A 10,024-nucleotide genomic window follows, 5' to 3' on the forward strand; every position below is an offset into this window, starting at 1 on the left:
CTAGGCCTCCCCTACTCTCCTGCGTTCATCTCTTCAAGTTGTTTTCTGGACCAAGGCAGAGGATTCATTCCTTCTTATCTCAACTGGAGTCCTGGCTCTCTCTCTCTCTATATATATATATATATATATGGCCATTTGCAGTTTTCCTAATTTTATTATCTAATTTATTTATCCACCAAAAATTTTAAAGAATTTCGTGCTATTTTCTTGTTTATAAAAATAAAATCTAGCTGGGCACAGTGACTCACACCTGTAATCCCACTACTTTGGGAAGCTGAGGCAGGCAGATCATGGGGCCAGGAGTTTGAGACCAGCCTGGCCAGCATGGTGAAACTCCATCTCTACTAAAACTACAAAAGTTAGTCAGGCATGGTGGCACATGCCTGTAATCCCAGCTACTCAGGAGGCTGAGGCAGGAGAATCTCTTGAACCTGGCAGCAGAGGTTGCAGTGAGCCGAGATCATGCCACTGTACTCCAGCCTGGGTGACAGAGTCAGACTCCATCTCAAAGTAAATTAACAAATAAAGTAAAATCTACCAGAAAGTAGAAGTGTAGATGAAACATTCTTGGTATATATGTATACCATATGTAACATATACATATATAAACAAATATGCATATAAAACATAACATCATAACATAAAAAGCACACACTTATTTCAAAAATTTTGCTTATAAGCAAATTTTGCAGATAAAATATATAAAATAGAACAAAGGTTCTCACAAAATTTTTATAAAAGAATGACAGAATGACTCTCAGAAAATGAAAATGGATATTTCTGTGTCCCATTATGAGACTTAAGAAGCCACAATGCTCCAATTCCAAATTCCTAAATAGCTGTTGATAAAATATACCATAAAACAAAACGTTATTAAAGCAAACTTAGTGATTTTATATCATTGAATCTCTATCTTGGATTATACTCATGAATTTGATAAGAAGCTAAAATTGTGGAAGTTTATAAAGTATATTTTTATTTATTCATCTGTAATTACAAATAATGATTATGAACTCAAATTTATCAAAGAGAACTTAAAGAAAACAAAATCACAAAACATACAAAAAATAGGGGAGAAATGTACTAAAAAGGAAGCAGAAGCTTTCTTGAAGGGGTTCAAAAATGTCACCTAAAAGAATAATGATGGTAATAGATTATATTGCTTTAAATGTAAAGAATCTATATTGTAAAAATAAAAAGATCAAAGAGGCAAGAAAACAGGAAAACTTTTTATTTCTTTTCTACAGATGAATTCTAGCTAATACATGTAGAAGAGATAACAGAATTAGAAAATCACTATTTTGAAACTTCTCTCGTAATAAGTGATTCAGGCAGATCATAAATAGATGTCAAAATTAGGGGTAATACGTTCTTGGGGAAGACGATGGTCATATGGTCTTAAAAATATCACATCACAGATTACTTACCAACACATTGGAAAGAGTATAACTTTAGAAATTGAGAATTCCAATAGTCACTACATTAAGAGAATGACCAAACACAGAATTCTCAACAGAAAGACTAGACATTACGTGTTCCTTATACTATGCAATAAGAAGTAGATGGCATCATTAGTATCTAGTGTTTTGCCAAAAATATTTAACCTAAATCTAATAATGAAGAAGCCATAAGACTAATCTAGAATGTGGGGCATTCTAAAAGACTACTGTCCTAAATTCTAAAGAAAAAAAAAAAAAAACTTATAAAACAAAAAGCTTGAGGGTCTGTTCTTCACTTAAAATAATAAAAAGACATTAAACCAGATGCAATGTGTGTCAAAAAACTGAATCTTGGTAATCCTATAAGTGAGGAAAGCTATCAAAGACATCCTGGGGACACTTAGGGACATTTAAATATGAAACTGATTATATCATATGATGCAATTATTGTTAATTTTCTCAAGATGTGATAATGTATTGTGATTTATGTAAGAGAACAGGTTCCTACAAATGCATGCTGAAGTATTAAGGCAGGAAGCGATGATGTCAACAATTACCTTAAATTGTCCTGCAATACCAAAATAGAACATTTGAAAACTAAACATAGTTTTCCTGATGAATATCAGAGAAAGACATGGAAAACAGGGTAAGGAAGACAGAGGGTAGACACAGAACTTGGAGAGGACTGTTCAAGTTCAGAGGCCCAGTATTCACAGAGAACAGTGATCTAAGACATAATGCACTCATTCAGTTATGAAATAGAGGTTTGTTAAACAGCTACTCTGTACCAATTGGGTTAAATCAGTGGGTGAGGCCTGGTGGTGGGAGACATAATTGGGTACCCTAATTTGGAAAAATAAATAAGGGTTTGCTTACTAGAAGATATAGCCATATTACTGTGAGGTCTTCCTCACAAAAGATAGCTAATGGAATTCGTCATGGGGGAGTATTGTAGGACCTGGTAAGGTTCAAAGACCCTAGTGAAGGGCAAGGTTCTGATCCTGAAGAGAATGGAGGAATTCTGAAATTCTTCAGTAAATTATTGAAGATGATAGAGTGGGTCATACCACCCTGTGCCATGACTACAAGGCCATTTGGACATGCTCAACCCCAGGTCTGGTTGGCAGTATCGTAGGTTTATGGAAGTTAGAGAACCTAGGTCCTGGGGTTGAGGTAATATGACAAAAAGTCAAGCCAGAACCCATCGTTCCTGTGAGTTTACTGATATACCTTGTGAACATCAGACCCAGCTTTGCCACTGAGGTCTCTTATAAGAACTAGCTACACAATATGCTAAAGAAAACAAAGATAGCAGAAAAATATAGATGGATCAACAAAATGAATACACACTGTGTGACGTCATAGCTTCTGTATTAGGGTAGCATCAAAATAATCATGAGAAGACATAATTTCCTTGTATTAAAAACATTGTTGGGGGATACAACACCTAAACAAGTCAATACATCTGAAGAGGTAAAAACATTTAAAATAGTAATAACCGATTTTGCACATTAAAGACACATTTGAAGGGCAAAATTTAAAAATTGTGTTGAGAATGGCAGGGGATTATTATTCTTGCCATTGCCACTTTCAGCCTCAAAAACATGTGGCTCATAGGCTCCTACGGTAAAACAAAGAAGCAGACTTTAGAACACATGCTAACTTTAACCTTCTGCAAGTGCCTTGTTTGGTGAGAGTTTCAAAACCATTTTGGACAAGGATGTGAGATGGATCTGGAAGAATATAAGGGTTAATTGCTATACAGATAGATGCTCTAATCAAAGGAAATAGCATTTGTAAAGTCCAAGATATCTTTGTGACCCTTTTGTGAGGAAGACTAAAATGATATTGGAGACACTACATGAGAATAATCTTTAATTAACTTTATCAGACCATAATAGTTGCCAGTGAGTTTGTAAATCATTATTTTCCAAGTTGATTAGTAATATGGTCAAAAATACAAATTGGACACATGTATACAGTTTGGTTATGTTCTGTAGTCTCCACACTTCAATGCCACACCCTGTTCTTAGAAGAATATGTTGATAGAGAATTTTACAAGCATCATGATAAAATTATCAATTTATGTGGCTTTAAATTTGGAAATGAAGCTACAGGAAAAAAATTAACTTGTTAGAGGGTCAAATGACAATGTCCAATTTCTGAACCATAAGCTTATTAGCTGACAATAATTGATAAGACATTAGAATTTTATCAAAGTTATAAAAATTTCATTTAAGTGTGTATTTGGTTTCAACAAGTAATCTATCATTGAATCACAATGCCTTGGATTGACAATCCAAATTTTACAACTGGGATAAAAATCTAAGAATACTCATCTAGCCCTTTTATATTATGAGCAAGAAAAGGAAGACCCAGAGAAGTGACTCTCTGGAATTACTAGATGTAGAAAGCAACAGAATTAAGACTAAAATGTAGATCTTCTTATCCTTAGCCCTTTCTTCTCCATCAACCACATCATTTCTCTTTTTTCTAACAAAGAGCTTAATGCCCCAGAAAATGCTATAACTATGGTGTTTTAATTCATTGTTTCTATGAGTTGAAGGTCTTTGGCATGTTTGACTTCTACCTCATTTCTCATCAATGCTTATATCTTGTTCATTATTTCTTTGTTTTCTCAAACATAGGCTACAAATCAAAGCAAGTTACTCTCACGGCCACTGTCTACAGAGTAGGTGGCTTTTATAAAGAGTTTATAATTTTTTAGATTATAAGGATGAAATAAATAGTAACCATTCTTATGCCAAAGGGCAAAGCAGGAAAATGTTCTTAATTATTTTTTAAACATTTTTATTGTATATAAAATATACTTAACATAAAAGCTGTCATTTTAACAATTTTAAGAGTACAATTCAGTGGCATTAATTATATTCACAATGTTGTTCAACCATTACCACTTTCTATTTCCAAAACCCTTTTATCACCACAGAAACTCTATACCCATCAAGCAATAACTCCCATTTCCTCCTTAATTCAATCTCTAGTTACCTGTAATCTATTTGCTATATCGACAAATTTGCCTACTATATATTTCACATAAGTGGAATCATACTATATGTGTGATTTGTTTTTGGCTTATTTCACTTTTTCAAGGTTCATCCATGTTGTAGCGTGTGTCAAAGCTTTATTTATTTTTATGGCTGATTAATATTTCATTTTAGCTATATGTCATATTTTGTTTATCCAGTCATCTGTTGCTGGACTCTTGATTATTTTTTAAACCTGGAAATGTCATTCTCTGATATCCCATCTGTCCAAAGCCCATACAAAATATATGGTCAATTTGGTGTAGCTTTATATTTGAACTTTGGAAAGACATCTGCAAAAAATTAAATTATTTCATGGTTTACCACTATCAAATGATATTAAGAATTATTCAGTAACATGCAATTGGAAACCACTTCACATTTTGTATTTTGTCACAAAACAGGGCTACTATTAATTCATTAATATCATCTAAGCCTACTTATAGTACCAGCTACTGAGGAAGCTGAAGTGGGGGGATCGCTTGAACCTCTGAGTTCAAGGCTGTAGTGAGCTGTAACAGCACCTGTGAATAGTCACTGTACTATGGGGCAACATCGCGAGGCCCCATATCTAAAAAAGAAAGTTGTCTAAATAGCTTTTATTTTAAAGTTATAATTTTGATGATTTAAATGAATTTTCATGCTGGTTTAGAATTACAATTGTAAAAAGATAATGCACACTGTGTAAACATGTAAACACAAATATCATTAATCCATAGGAAAAACACAAAGGTGCACTGTTCTGCAGATGACATTGTGGTTCTTGGAACTCCTAAGCTCTTGTGTAGGCCTAGGAGACAGATTCTAATCTTAACTGATATTTAACCAAGGGTTCTGCGAGGTAGAAACAGAAGATGCAAATAACTCAGTTCCTTTTTCTTTATGCATGCTCCCACTCTAGTAGCTTCAATGGAGCTCTCTTATGCTTCAATTCATGATTTATAATGTTCTGACTAATTATCCAATGACCATAGGTTTTGTGTTCCCTCCTAAGTAGCAAACATATATGGTAACAGCTCTGACTTATATTTCTTCTAATTTTTTCATGGTCTCCAGCATATACTTGATTTTCGACAAAAATTCTTATATATATTTTATTACATTTACTAGCAAGTTTAAAACACGGATGTAATACCTCTTTTGAGTTTTTAGCAGATACTTTTGTTCTTTTAACCATGATACTTATGTATAAAATTTATACATAAAAGATATTCCAGAATCAGTTGTTAGCTTGATTTGATTTTTGTTTTTGATTCTTTTTCCCTAACATTATATTTCTTGGTGTTGTGAATGGCTGGCTTCCTATAATTAAAAAAAGGCTGGAGAGGTCATATTTTTTGAAAGATTTACACTTGAACTATTGAGTATAATTTAGCTGATTTTTTTCAATGTGGGTCCAGTAAATATTTCTATTATTGTTCAGCATTTTAAAGTACTCAAAGAGAGCAAGAAAGTCGTTTCAAAACTTTCAGAGAAAAGTAAATTCACAAAGGAAGCTTGTGTTTTATGAGGCTTTCCTGAATTACAGAAATTAAAGATGGAAGGACCCATTAGGTCATTCGGTTCATTCCCTTAAGAGTGCAGAATTGCTCCCTGAAGAATATGCACTAGGGCTTTTCTGGAAAGGAAACATTAAAACTCAACTGAAATTGAGATAGAAAATTTGTAATTTATACACAATAAAGGTTTTTCTCCTCAGATATTAACACTACTGCACATTTTAAAATCTGGCTAATGCATTAATAAAGTGATTAGCAAAAGTCAAGAAAGCCATTGGTTAGTGTACTTCCTGATGATATAAAAAGCTTCTTAGGCAATTAGTTTGGAAGGAAATGAAAACGAACCCCTAATTCCTTCTTCTTATGCCACCCATCTAAGGCTTTTTCTCTTTGTCCCCCAAAATACTATTTCAGTGTTAACTTATGAGTAACACTTCCTGCCTGGAAAGCATCATGAGCAAAAATTTCTATTAATTCTTCTTGTTCAAGTACAGTGTTCATGAAGACCTTTTAGAAAGACACTTTTAAAACTATTGATTTGACAAGTGCATATAGCCACTTTTGCAAGGACTGAAGTTGTTAACTCTCTTAGTGTCTCAAAAATAATTTTTAGCCCCAGAAATACCTTTCCATCAAAATTATGTGGTACCTGATAATTTAACCACAGAACTTATTTCCTAGGTTATTTTTCCTAGCTTATTTTTCATAGAATACTTGTCTTAGATGACGGTTCCACAAGCAAATTAAGGGAAAGATGTGTATTTTATTTGCTGTCTTAGAGATGCAAAGTATCCGTTAATGTCAAGATCGAAAAACCCACAGTGAAGGAAGTTGCTTAGTTTTGAGAAGCCAAATATTTAGCTCAGAAAGTTTCTTATTTTGTGGCCATGATTATAGAATATACTTTTGGAAATGCTGCCTTATAGTTACCAAGCTTTTTCCTTTAAATAAATACATTGGGTGGGGTAACACTTGTAGTTGTCTACAGGAGATTTAATCTGCCATATGAATTAGTATCTCTTTGAGTTTTTTTGTATGTGATTTTCTAGAAGAAAGAACTGAAGAAATGCCAAGGTAATAAAATGAGTAGTTTAAGAGCATGAGCGAGTTGTCTGCTCCTTAGAGGAAAGGGGCGGTTGGTGCGGCCTCCATTGTTCGTGTTTTAAGGAGCCATGAGGGGTGACAGAGGCCGTGGTCGTGGTGGGCGCTTTGGTTCCAGAGGAGGCCCAGGAGGAGGGTTCAGGCCCTTTGTACCACATATCCCATTTGACTTCTATTTGTGTGAAATGGCCTTCCCCCGGGTCAAGCCAGCACCTGATGAAACTTCCTTTAGTGAGGCCTTGCTGAAGAGGAATCAGGACCTGGCTCCTAATTCTGCTGAACAGGCATCTATCCTTTCGCTGGTGACAAAAATAAACAATGTGATTGATAATCTGATTGTGGCTCCAGGGTCATTTGAAGTGCAAATTGAAGAAGTTCGACAGGTGGGATCCTATAAAAAGGGGACAATGACTACAGGACACAATGTGGCTGACCTGGTGGTGATACTTAAGATCCCGCCAACATTGGAAGCTGTTGCTGCCCTGGGGAACAAAGTTGTGGAAAGCCTAAGAGCACAGGATCCTTCTGAAGTTTTAACCATGCTGACCAACGAAACTGGCTTTGAAATCAGTTCTTCTGATGCTACAGTGAAGATTCTCATTACAACAGTGCCACCCAATCTTCGAAAACTGGACCCAGAACTCCATTTGGATATCAAGGTATTGCAGAGTGCCTTAGCAGTCATCCGACATGCCCGCTGGTTCAAGGAAAATGCTTCTCAGTCCACAGTTAAAGTTCTCATCAGACTACTGAAGGACTTGAGGATTTGTTTTCCTGGCTTTGAGCCCCTCACACCCTGGATCCTTGACCTACTAGGCCATTATGCTGTGATGAACAACCCCACCAGACAGCCTTTGGCCCTAAACGTTGCATACAGATGCTGCTTGCAGATTCTGGCTGCAGGACTGTTCCTGCCAGGTTCAGTGGGTATCACTGACCCCTGTGAGAGTGGCAACTTCAGAGTACACACAGTCATGACCCTAGAACAGCAGGACATGGTCTGTTACACAGCTCAGACTCTCGTCCGAATCCTCTCACATGGTGGCTTTAGGAAGATCCTTGGCCAGGAGGGTGATGCCAGCTATCTTGGTTCTGAAATATCTACCTGGGATGGAGTGATAGTAACACCTTCAGAAAAGGCTTATGAGAAGCCACCAGAGAAGAAGGAAGGAGAGGAAGAAGAGGAGAATACAGAAGAACCACCTCAAGGAGAGGAAGAAGAAAGCATGGAAACTCAGGAGTGATGTTCCCTTCACTCCTTTTCCTACCCAAGGGGGAAGACTGGAGCCTAAGCTCCCTGCTACTGGGCTTTACATGGTGACAGACATTTCCGTGGGATAGGGAAGATAGCAGGAAGAAAAGTAAACTCCACAGAAGTGTCATTCCACTGGGTTTTGATATTGGCTTTGCTGCCAGTCTCCCATTTGTGACCTATGCCATCCATCTATAATGAAGGAGGATACCGACATTTCTTCCTAATATTCTAGAATCCCCAACTCCTGAAAACCCCTCTCTCAATTAATACTTTGCTGTTGAAATGTTGTGAAATGTTAAGTGTCTGGAATTTTTTTTTTCTAAGAAAAACTATTAAAGTACTTCCTAGTAGGGAAAAAAAAAAAAAAAGAGCATGAGCATTGTCCATAAATTCCTTATTCACTTGTTCAACTTCTACTTATCCTTAACATTTTCCATGTAATTAGCATGGTCCTACGCTTGAGGAGTTGTTGAGTAGGACTGTTTCCCAAGGCTAATGTCTGTTTTTCTGCTTTCAGTTTAGAACAGGTCAGGAACCAGACAAAGAAAACAACTGACAGTCAAACCAATTCTCTTTTGTTGCCCAGATCCATAGTGGCCTCTGAGTTTCTCACACTATGATAACCTTTCTGGTTCTCAGTTTCATTATATAAAATAATAACAACAATAACAATGTAACTAAATGTGTGTGATACTGTGAAAACTACTTAATGTCTTATACATTAATATTCATAACTACACAATGAGGAGCTAGTAATTGACAAGAGCATTTCCAGTTTCTAGAATCTACGCATTTCTCTGTCTGGTTTAGAAACTTAATTTTGCCCCACTCTGGGCAAGATGAATAAATAGGGACTAGATCTACCTTCCAGACAACTACAACAAAAACAAAGACAGACATAGAAAATAAACCAGTGTTTTTTTCCCGAAGGCACTAGATACTATACTACAAAAGACAGTAACCCCCAAGAGACAAGGAGCAAGAGAGATGAACCTTCTGATTGTCCCAGATTTCTACCTTGAGAAAGTTTCCAGGCCAAACCATAGCAAGGGGCAACCCAGAAGGAGTCTGGGGATGTTTGTGAATTGAGGAGACAGAGCAGAGGATCTGGGAAGACCAATGTGGTAAGTGTTCATAAGAGTACTGGAGAGGAGGATACTGTGCAAATGGGAAACTGAGATCTACAGAAAACCATCTGAATATTCAGTAGAGTACTGACCAGCACATACCTGTGAACAAACTACCTGAATCTAGGGAAAGAACCAGTGAAACGACTCAAGAAACGGTGCCCACTGCTCACTTAGGGTCTGGGAGAGTGCTTTTTTCTACTATCCAGCCTGGAAAAGCTCAGACTTCAAAAAGTATTGGGTAGAGTACTCAGTAAGACCTTGATTAGAAGTAAAAAACAATTAGCTCTGGAATGCAAATTTCTCAAAATCCATCTAAAAATCATAAATTACACCCAAAATGATTGACTATTTCCAAGTAAGTTAGCATCAAGGAACAAAATTCAAGAATATTTATTGGAGTATAAGCTATCCCTCACCTAATAATGCAAAAATTCACAAAATGTCTGGCATTCAGTCAAAGATACCCAGATGTGTAAAGAAACAGGAAAACATAACTCATAATGGGGAGACTAATCAATTAATTGAAACTAACCCAGAGCTGACAAAGATGCTA

The 10,024-nt window shown here is 36.2% G+C and overlaps 1 pseudogene across 1 annotated transcript; it reads left to right on the forward strand.

Annotated features, from left to right (window-relative positions):
• Positions 1-7,091: 7,091 nt before the first annotated feature.
• Positions 7,092-8,634, forward strand: LOC103221234 (interleukin enhancer-binding factor 2 pseudogene; annotated as a pseudogene). Its single transcript, XR_012092781.1, has one exon. The product of XR_012092781.1 is annotated as an interleukin enhancer-binding factor 2 pseudogene (transcript).
• Positions 8,635-10,024: the final 1,390 nt, after the last annotated feature.

Source organism: Chlorocebus sabaeus, chromosome 4 (genome assembly GCF_047675955.1).
Source record: "Chlorocebus sabaeus isolate Y175 chromosome 4, mChlSab1.0.hap1, whole genome shotgun sequence".
NCBI classification, from domain to species: domain Eukaryota; kingdom Metazoa; phylum Chordata; class Mammalia; order Primates; family Cercopithecidae; genus Chlorocebus; species Chlorocebus sabaeus.